This window comes from Stegodyphus dumicola, chromosome 11 (assembly GCF_044657685.1).
Source record: "Stegodyphus dumicola isolate Sdum_Otavi_A_Nest chromosome 11, ASM4465768v1".
Taxonomy (NCBI): domain Eukaryota; kingdom Metazoa; phylum Arthropoda; class Arachnida; order Araneae; family Eresidae; genus Stegodyphus; species Stegodyphus dumicola.
In genome coordinates this window covers 21,239,517-21,262,396 of record NC_140778.1, presented here as the reverse complement: position 1 = coordinate 21,262,396, position 22,880 = coordinate 21,239,517, and the positions used below count along the sequence as shown (strand labels likewise).

Here is a 22,880-nt window from a genome sequence, read left to right as displayed (position 1 = left end):
AAGTCTCTCCGTTGGGGAAGAGGTTATAACAGCTTTAATATCGTTATTAATCTCTCGTGCATTTGAAATAGATGAATAATAAATAATGTACAGATTACTGGCAATATTGAAATGCAGGCTCGAGAGCTGCATGCATTTTCTCGCACGAAGCATGTAATTATTTTTTTAAATAAGTTTATAGAATATGTTTTCTCTTCTTGTTTGTATGTCGCCTTTTTTTTTTTTAGTGTTAAATAAAAGTTATTGCTGTGTTCCATCATTGGAGTTGCTTCATATCGCCAAAGAAGTATCACAGAAGTAATATAGCCTTTATTAGTTAATTATAAAAGTTTAAAGTGCTATTAAGTGCTATACCTAGAATTATTTTTCTACTTACTTTACTTCCAGCCTTTAATTCGTTAAATTTTAATTTTATTTTTTCAGCAAAATCTGAAAAAAAAGTTTTTTAGCAATTAATTCAAAAAAAAAAAAAAAAACTCGGGAGGGAGGTTCGCTTTTCTTTCCTGTGCTGCGCGCCATAGAGCGGCGTGAAACACAGAAAAACTTTGAATTGAAAATTTTTTGAAATTGCAAGTGGTCTCAAACATCACTCATTCCTACTTGCGCTCATAAATCATTATGCGAATACGCAAATTTTCGAAGTTCATATATGCGACGTTATCGTCAAGTGATGATTTATAGGTGCTTTATTTTTTACCACGGTATTTTCGACGACGATGATTTTAAACTGAGAACATTTTCAACCGCTTTATTTTTTATGATGATATTTCGTATCACGAAGTTTTAGCAGAACTGCTATCTTTTCTCTTTTTTTTTTTTTTTCCTTCCACAATATTTTGTACGACAATGTTTTCCAGCTACGATGTTTTCATCTGCGATGTTTTCATATCTTCGGCGGACACAGCGCAATCACTTCAGTTAAAATCTGAATTGGAATTATTAAGATAAATATTAAATTCATATGGGTAGCGTGTCCTATTTTTCAAAACGAAAAGATATTTTCAGAGAATCACAATTTAAAAATATAATTCTCTGAAAATCCCGGGTTTGCATATGGATCCTTCATTATATAATAATAAAGGTAACACCAGTCATTATCTGAGGCAAAAGATAAGGGATAATTATTTACAACTAGCGGAAGTACTCGATGCCAGTTAAGTTACATTGAGAATAATATATCTAACAACAGAGAGAATGACACCGCTGTAATCCTTCTCTAATAACGATGCAAAAAACACGATTCATAGTCAGACATTTTTCAGTCTGATACGATATGGAACCCATATAAAAAATTTCCATAGGAAAATAAACTAATTCTCTATCATTATGTCAGCAACAATGACACGTAGTTTTTAAGGATTTTTTTTTTCTTTCTGATCAAATGGTCGTAAAGGCTCAAGTTCCGTGCAATATTTCACCTATATTCAATTTTAGTCGATTAAATGTGGCAAAAAATTAATCGTAATTAATCAGAAATGAATAACATGAACAAACAAACAAACAGACATTCTACTTTATACGTATAGATTTTGTAAAACTTACAAATTTTTGATTAACAGACTGCAATTTGAAAAATGAGCTGTAACAGCACTTTTTGAAATAAAGCATTTTTATCTGCAACGCGCTAGACTGTTGCCATTCGGTAAAATGAGTACAAAAATTAGCTCTTTCATAGTTTTTAATTAATATTTTGGCTGATTAAAAACGTACGAAGACAGGAACAGTCTAAATGGCTTCCCACGAATTTTTGGAATCGGGAATAATGTATTCAATGTTTGGCAACACTATTTTTATTCCATCGTAAAACTTAGAAATTGTTTATTAACAAACCCTAGTATTTGAAAGCGAACAGTGGCAACAACTTTCGAAATAAAACAGATTTTCATCTCCAGCTTGCGAGACTGTTGCCACTCGGAAAAATGAGGGAGAAAATTATCGTTTTTTCGAGTTTTTAATTAATATTACTGATTTTAGCTACTTTTGTTTCTTAAAAATGTGGACATCGACCTTTTCCAGGACCCAGAAAAGAATGCTAGAATATTTGGTGACGATAGCTGCAGTTGTGACTCAGTTATCAGGAAAAAAAAAAAAAAAAAAAAACAGATTTTTCTTCTTTATACATATGATGATAGATGATGAAACAACGACGATATATGTTGTAGGAACGCTATATCAGATTTTGAGTAGTAATTTTAAATAAGCTAAAACTAATTATGAATTCATGAGTACCATATTTAAATTGTTAACAAAAGGAAAAAATTTGTTTTTCGTGTTAATATGCTTTTTAAATTCAAATCAGCTTGAGAATGCACAGTTTTAAAAATCGGCTCATTAAATTCGACCTCGTCAATCAAAACATAATTCTGCATAGATACGATTTCTGACAGTGCTATCCTTGATACCTTGGCAGGCAGACGTCAGGTAAATACTCTCAGAAATCTCAGTAGAAATGCAAATGAGAATGCGGAAGTTGTAGTTTTGTTTACGATGACAGGTAAAGTTACAGATAAGAAAATCACTGGTGACTGCATTTCGAGAAAAAAAAAAAAAAACAGTCTTTAAGATTCTGCTGATAACTGGAACGTAATAACCTATTCCGCTGACGAAAAGGTGCGACAACAAATGGAATGGTAATCGTAAATAGAATCTACATTTTCATCAAATAATTTGTGTTTTTTTCCTACTAACATAAATAAACCAATTTTTCCCTTATATAAATTTCCATTGCTATGGGCAGGCAACATTAATACTTTCCCTTTAAAGATTTGCTAACCAAGTGACGTTTAAATTCCACTTAAATCAATTTACTTTAATTCAAACTCGGCCTAACAGAGACATATTACTACAATGCTAAACTGAAACCGGAAGATATAAGACAGGATATAAGGTATTTCTGCAGCCTTCTTAGCCCGCCATCGTAGAGTAAGGTCCCAATCACATTATATTTCGCCTACGCGGGACTTGACGTAGAAAGGAACAATTCTCAGAACCCGCACATTTTCAGGAAACCGACGTAGCTAGGTTACCATTTTCACTACTACAAAGACTTGAACGCCAAACAGTAATCGATTATCGCTGAGATTGGGAATCATGTGATCCTTCAGAAGCAGAACTTTCGTCTGATTGGTTGATCTCTACCCGAGACGGAGCTCCAGCCGAGACATTTTCGCTGAGGTTTGAAAAATTCCCACGTAGCCGCAACATCGTTTACATAGCTAGGCGGGACTTCGTTTCCAGCGGGGCTCATTTTTCTAGGAATCTTCCCGTTAAAACCAGTGCTACCAGAATCTCTTTTCTGAGAAAAGTCCCGTCTAGCAGGGACTATAGCCATATGTGATGACCTCTTAATGCCACAAGAGTGACGCGTGTTTGGAAGGAATGGATAGAGGAGAACCAAACAAGACGAAACCCTGACACTGGGGCACGCAATAGCACAACAGCACGGGAGGACAGACACCCAATCCGCATAGCTGTGACGGATCGTAGAGCGCCGACTAGTGTGTTAGCACAACGTTGGAGCACGGCTACAGGTGTTGTGTTGTCTAGCTCCACACTTCGTCGCCATTGCAGCAGCAAAAGTTTCCTCTATGTAAGTTTCCCTGTCGCTGAATCGCAAACATTTCAGACTTCAATGGGCATAGCAACACAGTGCGTGGCGTGGCAATACACTATTTTCTCCAATGAATCTCGCTACAATTTGGAGTAGAATGATGGAAGAGAACCCGTCAGACGTTGCAGAAGGGAACGTCTGCTCTCCCATTGTGTTATCCAACGTCATACCGCACAAGTGCCTGGAACCATGGTGGAGTAAGCTACTGAGTATAATTGCCGATCCCATCTGGTGCAGTTCAGCAGGATAATGCTGGTGCACATGTTTTTTTTTAGATCACAACAGGTTTCGCTTCTTCCATGGCCTGCTTATTTCCCGGATCTGTCGCCCAATGAGCGTGTCTAGGATGTTTTCCTTAGGTAACAACAGGTTTCGCTTCTTCCATGGCCTGCTTATTCCCCGGATCTGTCGCCCAATGAGCATGTCTAGGATTTCATCGGTCGACGACTCGCAAAGCTGGTGGGGCACACTCTAAGACTGGACTCTGGTGTCAATTTGAAGCCATAAAGAATGGCATTCTCCGGGATTTCATCCAGAACTTGTATGAGTCAATGCCACAGTGTGTACAGAATCTCATCGCTCAGCGATGCGATAATTGATTATTAATTTCCGATGTTCATTTTACTTTTTTGCCTTGTAAAATTTGACCGCTTATTTTTTTTTTTTTTTTTTTTTCATTGAAAATTTTAAATCCTTGTGCACCACATAGTATTACACAAGACTTACAGAGATAAGTAAAAGAAGCAAACAAATACAACAACACAACACAAAATAAAATAAACTTACAAATTCACAGATGACACGTAAGAGATAAATTTACAGAAGAAAGAGAAAGCCATTTTATGTTGGGCAAATACGTGAAGAGGGGGAAGAAATGTAATATTCACATAGTTTAAGCTAGAAATGAGTTCCTTTTGTTCTACCTTGAGCTTTGGACAATAGAACAACAAATGTTCGACATTTTGCACTCTCCCGAAACTGCATGAACACAAGTCTGTACTAGATAATCTAAATCTCTTCAGATATGAATTGGATTTACCATGTCCAGTTAGAGATTGAATAACTTCAAAATTGCAGAAAAAGTGTTTATTATTCCGTCTGTGAGGAATGGAAGGAAAATATAGTTTAGTCAAAGAGGCAGTAGTAGAATTCCTGTATAGTTCATTTCACTCGAGTATTGTATCATCCCTCCTTTTGTTCTTGTAAAATGACTTGCGAAGTATCATTGGAGTAATTACTTGAAGATGTGTAGCTTGTTTTGCCAACCAATCAGCCCTTTCATTTCCTAGATTGCCAGTGTGGCCACGTACATGAGAAAAGATAACATCAACACCTTTATTATTAAGGTCCTTATTCGTACCACTATCAGTAATATGTGGAATAAACTTATTCATTTTCGGCAATTTTTTCATGCATTTATCAAAAACATAAGTGTATATTGAAAGAAAAACATAACAGATAATTCGAAGTACAGTCTCGCGGTATTGAAAACCCAAACGTTAACGGTTAAAGAATCTCCTCTGCTAAAGAATGTATTCAGATCAATAATAAATAAAATATTATCTCACTAAAAATGAGCATACCAGTTAATTGAGCTGAATCAGAATTAGCGTCTTCCGAACCGATGTTGCCAAAAGCCTCTCTCTAAATTTGAATTCTCTCTTGTTAGTTAAACTGAATGAATTAGTATTTTCAGGATCAGTAATAGCGCAGAAAAGATTCAACAAGAGAAATAACAAATTTTAAATTAAATGAATCTTACATGGTAAAGTCAAGTTTTTGAATTCAGAAACTGAAAAAAAAAAGATTTTTGAATCAATAGAAATTAATTACACGCTAGGAATATCATGCATTAATTACGTGCTAGGAATAAAATAATTAAAAACTGTAGATAAAAATTTATTAACATAAAATATAAGTTAACTTCTAAAGTAACTTACCATTTAATTTGGAAATAATTAATAATTTTAACTTATTATTTTATTTATTTAATTTAATTTAAATTGAAAAATAATTGAACTAAAGAACAATTTCTGACAATATTACAAATCAAACGACTTTACTTCAGAACTTCAATTCTGCTTAGCTTAAGAATAAAAATCAATTTATTGTGCTCGCGCAATCACAGAAGAAATATTAATTAGTGATTAGTAAATTTAATAATAGAATAAATCTAATTCAACTACTAGGGCAGTTTAAATTTTAAAGAAACTTTGTTTAATTTATGTTAAACTCAAAATTACTCGAACTAAGGAATCACTATTACAAATCAAATAATTTTAAGGCAAAACTTCAATTTTGTCTAGCCTAAAAATGAAAAACCGCTTAAACGATTCGTGTAATCAAAAACAATTAATTAGTGATTAATAAGTTTGATACAGAACAAATCTAATTAAATTATTTCGGTTGTTTTAATATTAAATAACATCGATTAATTTGATTTAAACTGAAAATTACTAGAAGTAGAGAACAATATTGGCATTATCAGAAAGCAAAAGATTTTATAACAAAACTTCAACTCTGTGAAATTCAAAAATAAAACGTTTCTTAAAACACGCTCGTGCTTTTAAGAAAGAGCACACAGAGAGTAGCTGAATATGGCATTTAATCCTTCAATGCATGATGATGCATATAAGAATCATAAAAATTTTGACAGAATTTAGCATTAAAAAAATTACAGAGCAGACGATTTTTACTAGTCTGATTTTTATTTTATTTTATCCACATCAATGTTTAGCTATTCTTTTCCCTAGTAGATGGCAACAAGAAACTGTACTCTTTATTACTTCCTTGTACGAAGTAAAAAGGAAGTATTGTAATCGCGAAAAGCTTCAGGCAGCACATTTCAACGAAGATATCCACTTTGACCGCTTTCGAATGCAATTTAACGATGTTTTTGCATGATATCTGTACGTAAGGACAGAATAAAACACTCTTTTCCTCCAAAAAAACTAAAAAACTACTTAAAATTGAATTCTGAAGAGAATTTTTCGTGGCGTCTGTACGAACGTGTACGTACCTGCGTACGAACGTACGTATCTCGCATAACTCAAAAAGTAGTAGTAGTAGGCGCGTAGCCTCAGAACGTTGAAATTTTGTATATAGGACTACTATAACATGTAGATGTGCATCTCGTATTTTGGTTTCAATCGGTTGCGCCAAACGTATATAAATATATTTATAAATATATCCACTCTGTTACCCGGCTCAGTGATCTCAGTTTCTTTACTCTTATATGTTTGTAAATTGTACATTTTTTTTTCCTTTAAAAATGATTGAATTATGTTGTCCTTATCTTCCGGTCAAGGATTTTATGCCTTTAGTAAATCTGTGTGCAATATTTTTAGAATTATCAGCAATTTTAAAGTTGTTTAATTGTCGCTAAGCCTTTTTTAATGGCGGCCATTGATATTTACATTTGAAACAGGAGACCAGTGGATTTGTTGCCAATCTAGAGAAACTTAGCTTCGCAACAACAAAGATAACGCCTTCATTTATTATTTAAATAATGCTTAATCCGTTCTGGAATATTTTCGAGGAAATAAGCGTGTAAGATTTACTTCGTAATTTTTAATATAGATATTTTGAGTTTTTATGCATTTTTGCCTTCTCGCGAAGTGAGAACTGAATTAATTAAATGAGAAATACTCAATCGTCTGTGAAAAACTGTTTCTTTTTTGTTTTGTTTGCTTAATTTCTTTTATACATCATTCTAGCTTTATTATAGTATTTGAATAGAACATGTGGCAACGATTAGATAATTCTATTCTTTAAATGATATAAATTTTGTGCATTATGAGTTATAATATGAACGAAATATATAAGTGAACTGTTATATAATTATTGGATTATATAACAGTTAACCTAGTTTCACTTATAAAATTATTATATAAGTTAACTGTTATATAATTATTAATACTGTTAAGTGAATCTAGCGCCAGAGTGTCGCTATCGTAAACAAGTACTAGAGTGAATTTTAAGGAATGCATTTATTCTATTGTGGTTTATGCGCTGTCGGCGAAGAAGATTTAATTCAATCCAATAAGTTTAAATGAAATGCAAGAAAAAATGCGTATAATTTAATATTCCGTACAAGGAAGTCATGTGGTGTACACATCAGATTTTTTCATTTAGTGACAAGAACACAGAATTCATTTTTGTTTTTTCAATGGTCAAGCTAGCTTTGTGTTATTCATAAATTCGGTATTAGAAGCTTAAACATTTTACTTTGTATAACTGAAGGCATGTACTTTTTAATTCTGTGTTAAAATTTAACTGCAGAATTGTTTTAAATTGAAAAATTTCACTTTTTCTGTTTGATTCATGTATACATCACTATGGATTTATCATTAGACTTCTCTAGAGTGCAGTGTGAGGCATATATGAATGAGGTTAAAATTTAGAGTGGATTATTAATTATAAGATTTCATAATAACTTTTATTTCATGATTATTTTTACCCACTCGATATTTGCATTCATTGTTCAGTACTTTTCCATTTTGCGGGCGCAAGCGATAAAGTCGCCAAAAATGGTACAACCCATGCCAAACGGAATATCCTCGCTGGTAACCTTTTACACCTCATTTTCAAAACAAGTCGCAGCCATTTCTTATCAGATTGATTGTTTCTTTCAATACTGGTATATAATTACATAGCATTTTTACCTGATAATTCAATTTTATGCTCTAAGGCCGTTCGCGGTAATTAAGTCAATTAAAATGCAATCATATCGCTCACCTGAAGGCAAAAATATTAGAAAAGGCGAAGCCAAGGGTTAAATTGATTAATTCTAATGAGAATGCACTAGCGAAGTAAACCTCTGCGGTTTTACATAATTTCTGAGTAAGCAATTTGCACGAATTGAAATAATTCTTGCATTTAAACTTGTATTCCAAATAATGTAGATAATTATTTAGAGAATTAGATTTTTGTAGCGTAGTTTACGTGAGATGAGATCACGTGGGGTCACGTGATATGAAACGGTGAATCAGGATCTAGTACCATGAAAGCATAGAAAATTCTTAAATTAACGTCTTTTTATTACAAATTTATTCCTTTTATTTATTTTCATTTTACAAAAATTTAAACGATATTAAAATCTTTATGCCTTCAAAATAAAAATTTCTTAGAACTAACATTTTTTATGCGTACACTGTGTGTTGTCGCCAATAAAGTCTGCTTGGCGAGATTTGCGCCGGCCGAAACGGAAAAGCACCCATTGTTCTTATTGAAAGTCATAAATATTAATTTTATGTCTGTAATTATGTAGTATGTATATTGTTTGTTTGTACTGAAAATTCATTTATTCTTCTTATTTATGTTCATTTACTGGGTTAATTGTTTTCAAACTATTTTTTATGTGGTCTCGATAGATTTGCTCACAAGTACGATGTATATTCAGGCCAAGAAAATCTACCTCAAAATCGTTTAGCAAATCATGCAGAACTAGGAGTCATTGTAAATGCTGTGATTAGTCTTTGTAGGGAGATTCCTTGAAATCAAAACTTCAAATTGTATTTAGACAACTTTTTTACTTCAGTTGACATAATGAAGTGTTTAGCTGATGAGGGCATTCTTTGTTTGGGGACTTTGCGTAGAAACAGAGTTCCGGATTCCAAGCTCCTTGCAGAGGAGCAACGGAAAAGAATCGCGAAGAACAAGCGTTGAATATGTTGCAGATGCCGATTGAACTGAAATTGCGTTTGCTAAGAAACATCCCATTGAATAGATATCTAGTTTCGATAGGAAGAAAAAAACACAGTTATTGTGGACTGCCTAAATGTTGTGAAACGATGCAAGAAACTTATGGGGGGGGCGTAGACTTGCTGGATAGCCACATAAGAAGATACGAAAAGTGTGTGTGTGATTATGGCAAAGCCTCGAGGGCTATCTGCCTTAGGGGAGGAATGCCTTCGTCGAGGACTTTCTAAGGGAAACTGGCTAGTATACATAAGATGCGAAATAACTCTGAGATCAAGAAAGTAGTATATGAGATTTTCCCCCGCCTCTAAGTTATATGAGATTTTCCTCTGCTATGGGTGCTGCTGTACAAAGCGGTGTCTCTACAAAATGAAGCCAATCCCAAGGATTCGCTAAACCTGGCCGCGTTTCGGGTTGAGTTATACGTTGGACTGTGCAAAATGGGTCAATAAATAGTTCCTAAGCATGGAAAACCTAGCGATCTTTTACAAAATGATTACAATGTGAAACGACAGAGAGGTCAAACATTCTTCCAACTTGCATTGCACAGGATAAAATTCAACGGAAAAAATACGGAACAAAAATCGCACTCGTTATAAAATGCCAAATTGCAAATCCCAAACATTTATTGGATGTGAAAAATGCACTGTAGCATTATGGTAAATAAGGATAGAAATTGTTTCGAAATTTTCCATACAACACAAATTGCACAATAAATATACGTGTACGAAATGTTTGATTCGTCATTTTTATTTAAATTTTCATCACAGATTTAATTTTTATAAAGTCTGAACATGATTAATTAGAATTAAGCATTAATAAAATTTTAAATAAAGTCAATATCTTCTGAAAGCAATAAATGAAATGATTAAGTATTCTATGGAAATATTCATTAAATATATTATTGTAAATGATTTTTCATGTGGTTTACATTTAGTGCTAAATGCACGACGATGCATATATCAAACATAAAAATTTAAAAAAAAAAAATCTGAAATGTTTCAGATTTTAAATTACGTCCAAAGGGGCGTTTCTTAACATTTTGTATGTTACCTTTCTTTATTAAATATCATGTTCCTCGCACTTAAACCATAAGATCCAGTGCAACAGCAATATCGCAAAATAGTTTTAAAACGAGCATATCTTTAGAATTTCCGATACAGAGACTCACGCGCTGGAGATAAAAATGTTTTTTCTGCACAACGTTGCCATTGCTCGCTTTGAAATCCTTGAGTTGGTTAATCAAAAATTCGTCAAAGTTTTAAAAAATAGGAAATCGATCATAAAACAAATTTCAAATTTCAAATTTGGTCTTCCACATGCTCATATTCGTTGGAGGATTACGTTATTCAAAATTCGATGACTCTATGTACCGTTGTTTTATCACAATACGAGAAATATACATACATTTATGCAGATTTTTCATTATTTAATTTCTTCAAATATAATGCAGGACTCTAACATTTTGTGGCAACAGTTTGAAAAGTGAACCGACATTTATGAGTCCGACGCAAAATGCCAAAACGAAACTAATAGTCCTTCGGGATTCAAATCCCTTTGGACTAAAAATATAACCAATAAAATATGTTAAATATTTTTTAATATTTTTCCATATTTATGTAAGCCCAGAACATAAAGGAAAAAAATGTTTGGTAAAAATATAAAATATCAGGCATTGAAAGATTAAATTACAGGTGTAGAATTTGAATTTCGAATTCTTCATTAATTAGTAGATTTCAACGTACTCCGGATTAAGAAAAAAAATTAAATAAAGCTTTACAAGATTAAAACCCATAGCGCATAGTGTTAAAGAACGTATTTTAAGATAACAAGGTAAGGCAAATTATTATTATCATTATTATTTCTTTCTTTTTTTTTAATTGTTTTAGTATTTACTATTTATTTATTTATTTATTTTTTTAATGACGAGAACCCAATATGTACGTAAATACGATAAATAAAAGAAAAAGCATAAAACCGTCAACGAAACAAAGATCGTCTGCCAAACTTCACGTAAATTCTATATGCAGGAACCTGTTCAATCATTAAGGTAAATCGTCGGTCTAAGGTCTAAACGTAAGCGAAAGGAAAGGGTTTCAAACATTACGAGACTTAGTAAAATGAAGAGTTTTCGAGTTCATTGGTCACGTTTTGAATTTGTCAGAACCACGTGGTTTCAAGACGTTCAAGGTCGATATTAGCCGTGTTCTTTGAATCATCGAATGCATACATATAATACAGAGAAGCACGAGAGTTGCAGTTATTTTATATTGATATTCGCGGGGAGAAAGATTTCCGTGTGGAATATTTGCCGCTAATCGAAGCTTTTTTTAACACGTCGAAGAGGCGATAATTGAGTAACTTGAATTTTTACTCCAACTATTTTTTTAATCGTCTTCACAAACTGACGGTAGGTAATTTTCGTTTATAATATTTTGCTGCTTCACATAATTCACTTATAGAAGAATTATAGCCGCTTATAGAAGAATTATGGCCGCTTAGAAATTTTTTTTTTCGGAAATACATTTAGGTATTTAATTAAGTCTCCTTAACTTTCAAGCATTTGTAATTAATGAAATGATAGAACTTGCGATAGATTTTTCAGCCTCTCGCATTTGTTTTTAGATAGTTATGTTTCTCAGTTTTATAAGCAAATATCAGTTACAAAATATTAGGATAATGCTTTTGTTTTCTTTTAATATATACAGCAGGCACCGCTGAATGTGATCGCATTCGTCAACCGCTATTTTAATGTTTTCTTCGACATATACAGTAGGCGCCCATGAATTGTGATCGCATTTGTCCACCGCTATTTTAATAACGTTAGCTGATTGATAACATTAAATGATGAAACTGTCCTTCAAATTAGCAAATGAACTCGACAAATTTAATATAAATATAAATAGTCACTTTCAGAACAATTTAAGAAAGAAAAAAAAGTCGTTACTAAGTATTGCTGCTAGGGCGGAAGTTCTTTATGAGCTACTTGCATTGTTTCTGGAAATTATTCGACCGATGCTGTATCCCTAATTATAATACTCGGACGGTATCCACTATATCAGCCTTTATAAGGATTTCATATTTACGTTCTTTCGTCTTGTTCTATAACGTTCAAATTGTTACCACCAAATATTACCGGCCTGTATGTTTTGTAAAAAAACATAAGTCGTTACTAAGTATTGCTGCTAGGGCGGAAGTTCTTTATGAGCTACTTGCATTGTTTCTGGAAATTATTCGACAGATGCTGTATCCCTAATTATAATACTCGGACGGTATCCATTATATCAGCCTTTATAAGGATTTCATATTTACGTTCTTTCGTCTTGTTCTATAACGTTCAAATTGTTACCACCAAATATTACCGGCCTGTATTTTTTGTAAAAAAACATAAGTCGTTACTAAGTATTGCTGCTAGGGCGGAAGTTCTTTATGAGCTACTTGCATTGTTTCTGGAAATTATTCGACCGATGCTGTATCCCTAATCATAACACTCGGAAGGAATGCATTATATCAGCCTTTATAAGGATTTCATATTTACGTTCTTTCGTTTTGTTCTATTACGTTCAAATTGTTACCACCAAATATTACCGCCTTGTATTATAATTAAAGAAATGAAATAATGAAGAATCTGCATGAATGTATGCATGTTTCTCTCAATGTGGAAAAAACAAAGGTATCTGGTACCATCGAAATTTGAATAACATAGTCCTCTACCCGAAAATGTGCACCTGAAAGCGTGAATTTTGGTTTCAAATGTGTTTCATTACCTATTTCATATTTTAAGGCACTTAAAATATTTTTTTAAGAAACTGAGCGATTTCAAAGCGAGCAGTAGAACTGTACGGAATAAAATATTTTTATCTCAAGCGCGCGCGAGATTGTCTGTCGGAAATTCTAAAGATGTGTTGTTTTCAAATACTTTGTGATTTTGCTGTTGAATCGAATTTTATGTGGCGTAAGCACCAAGGGCTTGATATTTAATAATTAAAGCAAACACACAAAAGGTTAATGATAAAAAAACATAAACAAAATTTCTGAAGCTATCTTAGTAAGAAAACGGAATATTCATATGATAAACTGAGAGAAAACTGAAAAATAAAATAGAAAACTGTATGCCAACACTCCATGCTGGATCGGGAATGCTAAACGTATATTTTTAGAATTTTTGTAATTTTGCTATTGATTTGTGTATGGCGTAAATGCGAAGAATATGGTGCTTAATAATAAACGTAATATTTTTAGAATTTTTGTAATTTTGCTATTGATTTGTGTATGGCGTAAATGCGAAAAATATGGTGCTTAATAATAAACGTAATATTTTTAGAATTTTTGTAATTTTGCTATTTATTTGTGTATGGCGTAAATGCGAAGAATATGGTGCTTAATAATAAACGTAATATTTTTAGAATTTTTGTAATTTTGCTATTGTTTTGTGTATGGCGTAAATGCGAAGAATATGGTGCTTAATAATAAACGTAATATTTTTAGAATTTTTGTAATTTTGCTATTTATTTGTGTATGGCGTAAATGCGAAGAATATGGTGCTTAATAATAAACGTAATATTTTTAGAATTTTTGTAATTTTGCTATTGATTTGTGTATGGCGTAAATGCGAAAAATATGGTGCTTAATAATAAACGTAATATTTTTAGAATTTTTGTAATTTTGCTATTTATTTGTGTATGGCGTAAATGCGAAGAATATGGTGCTTAATAATAAACGTAATATTTTTAGAATTTTTGTAATTTTGCTATTGTTTTGTGTATGGCGTAAATGCGAAGAATATGGTGCTTAATAATAAACGTAATATTTTTAGAATTTTTGTAATTTTGGTATTTATTTGTGTAGGGCATAAATGCGAAGAATATGGTGCTTAATAATAAACGTAATATTTTCAGAATTTTTGTAATTTTGCTATTGTTTTGTGTATGGCGTAAATGCGAAGAATATGGTGCTTAATGATAAACTTAATATTTTTAGAATTTTTGTAATTTTGCTATTTATTTGTGTGTGGCGTAAATGCGAAGAATATGGTGCTTAATAATAAACGTAATATTTTTAGAATTTTTGTAATTTTGTTATTTATTTGTGTATGGCGTAAATGCGAAGAATATGGTGCTTAATAATAAACGTAATATTTTTAGAATTTTTGTAATTTTGCTATTGATTTGTGTATGGCGTAAATGCGAAAAATATGGTGCTTAATAATAAACGTAATATTTTTAGAATTTTTGTAATTTTGCTATTTATTTGTGTATGGCGTAAATGCGAAGAATATGGTGCTTAATAATAAACGTAATATTTTTAGAATTTTTGTAATTTTGCTATTGTTTTGTGTATGGCGTAAATGCGAAGAATATGGTGCTTAATATTAAACGTAATATTTTTAGAATTTTTGTAATTTTGGTATTTATTTGTGTAGGGCATAAATGCAAAGAATATGGTGCTTAATAATAAACGTAATATTTTTAGAATTTTTGTAATTTTGGTATTGATTTGTGTATGGCGTAAATACAAAGAATATGGTGCTTAATGATAAACTTAATATTTTTAGAATTTTTGTAATTTTGCTATTTATTTGTGTATGGCGTAAATGCGAAGAATATGGTGCTTAATAATAAACGTAATATTTTTAGAATTTTTGTAATTTTGCTATTGATTTGTGTATGGCGTTAATGCGAAGAATATGGTGCTTAATAATAAACGTAATATTTTTAGAATTTTTGTAATTTTGCTATTGATTTGTGTATGGCGTAAATGCGAAGAATATGGTGCTTAATAATAAACGTAATATTTTTAGAATTTTTGTAATTTTGCTATTGTTTTGTGTATGGCGTAAATGCGAAGAATATGGTGCTTAATAATAAACGTAATATTTTTAGAATTTTTGTAATTTTGGTATTGATTTGTGTATGACGTAAATGCGAAGAATATGGTGCTTAATAATAAACGTAATATTTTTAGAATTTTTGTAATTTTGCTATTGATTTGTGTATGGCGTAAATGCGAAAAATATGGTGCTTAATAATAAACGTAATATTTTTAGAATTTTTGTAATTTTGCTATTTATTTGTGTATGGCGTAAATGCGAAGAATATGGTGCTTAATAATAAACGTAATATTTTTAGAATTTTTGTAATTTTGCTATTGTTTTGTGTATGGCGTAAATGCGAAGAATATGGTGCTTAATAATAAACGTAATATTTTTAGAATTTTTGTAATTTTGGTATTTATTTGTGTAGGGCATAAATGCGAAGAATATGGTGCTTAATAATAAACGTAATATTTTTAGAATTTTTGTAATTTTGGTATTGATTTGTGTATGGCGTAAATACAAAGAATATGGTGCTTAATGATAAACTTAATATTTTTAGAATTTTTGTAATTTTGCTATTTATTTGTGTATGGCGTAAATGCGAAGAATATGGTGCTTAATAATAAACGTAATATTTTTAGAATTTTTGTAATTTTGCTATTGATTTGTGTATGGCGTTAATGCGAAGAATATGGTGCTTAATAATAAACGTAATATTTTTAGAATTTTTGTAATTTTGCTATTTATTTGTGTATGGCGTAAATGCGAAGAATATGGTGCTTAATAATAAACGTAATATTTTTAGAATTTTTGTAATTTTGCTATTGTTTTGTGTATGGCGTAAATGCGAAGAATATGGTGCTTAATAATAAACGTAATATTTTTAGAATTTTTGTAATTTTGGTATTTATTTGTGTAGGGCATAAATGCGAAGAATATGGTGCTTAATAATAAACGTAATATTTTTAGAATTTTTGTAATTTTGGTATTGATTTGTGTATGGCGTAAATACAAAGAATATGGTGCTTAATGATAAACTTAATATTTTTAGAATTTTTGTAATTTTGCTATTTATTTGTGTATGGCGTAAATGCGAAGAATATGGTGCTTAATAATAAACGTAATATTTTTAGAATTTTTGTAATTTTGCTATTTATTTGTGTATGGCGTAAATGCGAAGAATATGGTGCCTAATAATAAACGTAATATTTTTAGAATTTTTGTAATTTTGCTATTGATTTGTGTATGGCGTAAATGCGAAAAATATGGTGCTTAATAATAAACGTAATATTTTTAGAATTTTTGTAATTTTGCTATTCATTTGTGTATGGCGTAAATGCGAAGAATATGGTGCTTAATAATAAACGTAATATTTTCAGAATTTTTGTAATTTTGCTATTGTTTTGTGTATGGCGTAAATGCGAAGAATATGGTGCTTAATGATAAACTTAATATTTTTAGAATTTTTGTAATTTTGCTATTTATTTGTGTATGGCGTAAATGCGAAGAATATGGTGCTTAATAATAAACGTAATATTTTTAGAATTTTTGTAATTTTGCTATTGTTTTGTGTATGGCGTAAATGCGAAGAATATGGTGCTTAATAATAAACGTAATATTTTTAGAATTTTTGTAATTTTGCTATTTATTTGTGTATGGCGTAAATGCGAAGAATATGGTGCTTAATAATAAACGTAATATTTTTAGAATTTTTGTAATTTTGCTATTGATTTGTGTATGGCGTAAATGCGAAAAATATGGTGCTTAATAATAAACGTAATATTTTTAGAATTTTTGTAATTTTGCTATTCATTTGTGTATGGCGTAAATGCGAAGAATATGGTGCTTAATAATAAACGTAATATTTTCAGAATTTTTGTAATTTTGCTATTGTTTTGTGTATGGCGTAAATGCGAAGAATATGGTGCTTAATGATAAACTTAATATTTTTAGAATTTTTGTAATTTTGCTATTTATTTGTGTATGGCGTAAATGCGAAGAATATGGTGCTTAATAATAAACGTAATATTTTTAGAATTTTTGTAATTTTGCTATTGATTTGTGTATGGCGTAAATGCGAAGAATATGGTGCTTAATAATAAACGTAATATTTTTAGAATTTTTGTAATTTTGCTATTGATTTGTGTATGGCGTAAATGCGAAGAATATGGTGCTTAATAATAAACGTAATATTTTTAGAATTTTTGTAATTTTGCTATTGTTTTGTGTATGGCGTAAATGCGAAGAATATGGTGCTTAATAATAAACGTAATATTTTTAGAATTTTTGTAATTTTGGTATTGATTTGTGTATGGCGTAAATGCGAAGAATATGATGCTTAATAATAAAGCTAAAAAGGTTAAAAAAAAGTTCTTAAAGGTTTCAGATTTTAAATTACGTCCAAAGGGGCGCTTTTTAACATTTTATGTATAACCTTTATTTATCAAATATCATGTTCTTCGCACTTAAAGAATTCAGTTCAAGAGCAATATCTCAAAATAATTTTAAATTGAGCATATCTGTAAAATTTCCGATACCCCGTCTCACGCGCTGGAGGTAAAAATGCTTTTTCTGTACAACGTTGCCATGGCTCGCTTTGAAATCCGTGAATTTTTAATTAAAAATTCTTTAAAGATTTACAAAACAGTAAATCGATCATAAAACAAATTCCAAATTTCAAATTGGGGCTTCCACATGCTCATATTCGCAGTAGGGTTACGTCATTCAAAATTCGATGGCTCTATGTTGTTTCATCACAATGCGAGTCATATACATACATTTATGCAGATTTTTCATTATTTAATTTCTTCAAATATAATGCAGGACTCTAAAATTCGGTGGCAACAGTTTGAAAAGTGAAACGGACATTTATAGTGAACCAACGCTAAATCGCAAAACGAAAACAATTGTCTTTCAGTGACAAAGCCCCTTTGGACTAAAAAAAAGTATGTGTTAGTAGCAGTGTGTGTATGTAATAGGAGACTAGTAGCCACGAGTTCAACGAGACAGTAAAAAACCTTAACAAACCGTTTTGGGGCGACCGTTAAAATTTGAAACCCTTTCAGTTTTTTTTTTTTTTTTTTTTTTTTTTTTTTTTTTTTTTTTTTTATGTTAACCTCTTTATTTTTACTATTTTCTTTGTTTTTAAAATATTATTAAATTGTTTTATTTGAAAGATATAAAAATCACGTGTATGTATGTAATAATAAAATTCCATAGTCAAGAATACACTTAAAATTCTAACTGTATGTTGCTTTTCATTTTTAATGGTGACGGTCTCTTATTTGAACGTACGTGGAATTAAATCCACAGCCCCGTAGTCATGTTGTTTTTCCCGCTTTTTGTACACGTACAGTTATATAATGTTCTGGAAATATTTAAAGCGAACTGGATTGGCTGACGTCATTTCTTGGAAGCTCCGCCTTTCCACAGGCTATAAAAGGACTCGCAAAGGAATATCGGGGGCTTTTTCTTAAATGTCACGATGCAGTAAACTTCATACAAAAAGTTATTAGTAATTCTTTTTATTTACTCCTGATATCTGATTTTGTAACTGCTATTTCTCCTGAATAATAATAAATGGATCCTGTTTTTTTAAACTAATCGTCTGATAATTTAAGCTACGACAAAAGCTGGTACGTCACATGTATTTTAATTTTAAATAAACTGCACTATTTTCAATATTATTATTTTAGCGGCACCCGATAGATCGAAAAATATGTCCCACGGTTTTAGCATATTGCTTTGCCTACAAATGGCATCAAAAGGTGGACAGATAAGTTGTATGGATATGTGTTCAATTACCCAACAAAATATTTTATCCGGCCCACAAGCGGCCGATCGGTAAGGGTGCCTGAACACTGGTAGTTCGCTCCGAGATTCTGTCTGGCTTTCGTGATTTTGCCCTTGTGTAACGTCTTGATACGAGCCATTTTCCCTTAGAACGTTCTCCACGAAGACATCCCTTCCTTCCGTGTAGTGCCTTATGCCGAAACACGAAAAAAAAATATGAAATATCTTATCTGGTGTCGGTGAGACTCCATTGATGATGATTAAAATACAGTGCAGTTAAAAAACACTGCGAAAACACGGTGGTGCCTGGAAACACCAAATTTTGAATAACGTAGTCCTCCACCCGAACATGGGCACGTGGAAGTCTGAATTTGGAATTTGTTTTATTGTATATTTCATATTTTGTGAAATTCTAACAAATTTTTTATTAACAAACTGAACGATTTTAAAGCAAATAATGTAACTGTCTACGGAAAAAAAAAAAAAAAAAAAAAATTATCCCCAACGCGCGAGACTATCTATCAGAAATTCTGAAGATATGCTGTTTTAAAATATTTTTAGCCCAACGGGACATTAGCCTAAATGCTCTCGAAATGGGTATGTGTGTGTAAATCAAAAAACACCCCTTTGGGCGTAAAATAAAATCTGAAAGCCTTCAGAAAAAAAGCCTCAAGGCTTTCAGTAGTACTTTTTTTTTTTTGTTTGTTTGTTTGTTTGTTTTTTTCCGCTTTAATTTTTATTTATTCATTACGTTTCTAGAAACTATTTGACTGATGTTGCAATTTTAGTCTTAATACACGGAGGGCATTCTCGGATGAGAACGTGCCATGTAAATTTTTTAATTAAGCTAGAAAATACGCTTATTTTGTCGTAAATGTTTCCAGAAAATGTGTTTTCTGTTAGCCCAGAAGGGCGACAGCATTCATGTCGTGAAAGAATCTAGATATTTTATGATTCCAACTCGAGAAATTGATTTTTTATCTATCAGCTAGTTCCCGTTCTTAAAATAATCTAACGGCACGTTTGTATTGCGTAACACAACCTAACACCCAAAATACTCAAAATCAGAAACTTATTATCTATGATAATGAAGGAGAAAAAGGATTTCGCTGACTCAAGTCCCGAATTTTCGAGAGTGTAGATCTAGTAAACTTCCTCATACAACAGAACGAAAAAAAAACTTGAGCAGTGTCGTCAATTCAAAAACAAATTTGTTTGCGTAACAAAACATACACAGTCCAAGGTCTTTTTACGCTCATTGACAAGATAATACGCTTTTTTTCCCGCGGATTGAAGATAAAATGTACGGCTGCTATCAAAACCTCCTACGAGGAGTTGGCAGAGAATCAAACAGTCAACAGACGCAAAACTTGAAACGTATGAAGTTATAAAAGCAGTTCATTGACGCGGTATATCAACCGGTAAATTCGATTATCTTTGGTGGCTATAATGTATCTATAACGTGAGAAGGTCGAAAACACTCTGTTATCATTAATGGTTTAAGCACTTTGTATTGACACTGTACAAAGCAGGGTTTTTTTAATTTTTTCATTCAGGACCCCCTAATATTTACAAAAATTTTGTGGGACCCCCATAAGTATTGCCCAAATCCGACACACGCGTGAGTGAAATTGTTAGTTTTCTCACTTGTACTGTAATATACTAGTCCAGTTTTAGGTCATTAACATTAATTTCTAATTTTAAGACATTAAACAATGTGAAAATTTTTTAAAGTAACAGACGAAATGACAGCTTCACGTGCAAAGCAAAGAAAATGAACGTTGATATTATAAAAACAAAGCGTCGAAATGTTTTCGTTTTTTATTTGTCTGTATTGTCTTATCTTTATCTGGCTAATCTTTGAAATATGGTAACTTGGCGAAATTTTGGCGACCAACCCTGCTACAGCAACCTGCTAGTTTTTGTTTGGACGCCATTTTGTTTTCACGAAGTAAAGGCATATTTTTTTTTTTTTTTTTTTTTTTTTTTTAGTCCAAAGGGATTTGAATCCCGAAGGACTATTAGTTTCGTTTTGGCATTTTGCGTCGGACTCATAAATGTCGGTTCACTTTTCAAACTGTTGCCACAAAATGTTAGAGTCCTGCATTATATTTGAAGAAATTAAATAATGAAAATCTGCGTAAATGTATGTATATTTCTCACATTGTCATAAAATAACGGTACATAGAGTCATCGAATTTTGAATAACGTAATCCTCCAACGAATATGAGCATGTGGAAGACCAAATTTGAAATTTGAAATTTGTTTTATGATCGATTTCCTATTTTTTAAAACTTTGACGAATTTTTGATTAACAAACTCAAGGATTTCAAAGCGAGCAATGGCAACGTTGTGCAGAAAAAACATTTTTATCTCCAGCGCGTGAGTCTCTGTATCGGAAATTCTAAAGATATGCTCGTTTTAAAACTATTTTGCGATATTGCTGTTGCACTGGATCTTATGGTTTAAGTGCGAGGAACATGATATTTAATAAAGAAAGGTAACACACAAAATGTTAAAAAACGCCCCTTTGGACGTAATTTAAAATCTGAAACATTTCAGATCTGAACATAAAATCTGAAACATTTTTTTTTTTTTTAATCAACATTTTTTTTTAACAATCTGCTAGCCGATTTACGCTTATGCTAAAACTTTTATGGAACAAAAGTGCTTAATCATGACGAAGATTAGGGGCGAAATTGGAAGAAAGTGCAGAATCGCAAACTGCTTGCTGTGTTTTTAAGAATTGCACATACACGATAACCATGTACACGTCGACCTTTTTTCACTTAAAAAAAATCCCAGAATTGCACAAAAATGGCATTGCGCACACTCTTGACTTTACCCATGTACACTGCTAAAGTCCTAGCTAGTAACCATTATCGCCTTACCAAAATGTCGCCAAATTACCTGTTACCATATTCCAAAGATTAGCTCTTTATCTATTTTCAGCTACATTGTGTAAAAATATTTGGTAATTGTAAAATTATTATAGTAAGTTTATAAGGTATTTCACCTTCCTTCCTAGCGTGCCTTCGTGGTGTAGTGGTTCTGCACGCTGGACCGCATTCCAGAGGGCCGTGGTTTGATTCCCGGCGAAGGCGGTTGCTAATTTTTCATCTCTCTGGCTTTTCTAATTAACCTAACGTTTCTACAAGTTTGAGAAATATCAAAACTGCTAAAATTTTTGGCGACCCCTTGCTGAAGATCCCGCGACCCACAGTTTAAGAAACCCTTCTGCGAAGCGTAAGACATTTTAATGTTTCAGATTTTAACAAGAAAACAAGGTTATGGACAATAGCTGTGTGATCTCATTTGTCCACCGCTATTTTGATAACTTTAACCGAAAGGTAACATTAAACGATCCGAAAGCTATTCTTCAAAGCACAGCAATAGAATTTACTAACTAATCTATACGTATAATAAAGAAGGAATCTGGCTGTGTGTGTAATTTTCGTTCGTGCTGCGCGTAAGCTAATAAGCCCAGGACTACGAAATTTGTTACATAGATGCATTTACACAAGAGCCAGTGCAAATTTTTTTTTTCAAAAATTCGAATCCTATTTTTTTATTTTATCTTTTTTGATAAAATAGCATCATTTTGAATAGTTTCATTCTTTTCGAAATATGTTTTTGGCAGCAGTTTTTCATTCAATATTTTGTGTACTGGACTGCTGACTGTTGAAAATATGATATAAAATATTGTTGCATGTTTACGGGTTAGTAATAAATTGAATGCACAAGTCCGATGAAAATTGAATAAAATTTATTACTATCACAACAAATAAAACAAAATACATAAATTTCCTCAGATGTTCGTGCAATATTGCAATATCTCACAGTAGTTATCTTTTAAACTACTAAAACGTTCAACAGAACTTAATTCAAAACTGAGAAAGCTAATTCGATTTCCCCGCGAATTCGCTACAGTAAACAACAGGAGTTTTCTAAACAAACTCATAA

The 22,880-nt window shown here is 31.7% G+C and overlaps 1 protein-coding gene across 1 annotated transcript in view; it reads left to right on the top strand.

The window, feature by feature from the left end:
• The first annotated feature begins 11,469 nt into the window (after positions 1 to 11,469).
• The window catches only part of LOC118205540 (retinaldehyde-binding protein 1-like), a 140,458-nt gene continuing 129,047 nt past the window's right edge, over positions 11,470 to 22,880 (top strand). The window contains exon 1 of the mRNA XM_085826572.1: positions 11,470 to 11,720. The gene's annotated coding sequence lies outside the window, so the exon portion shown is untranslated. The remainder of the gene's footprint in view (positions 11,721 to 22,880) is intronic.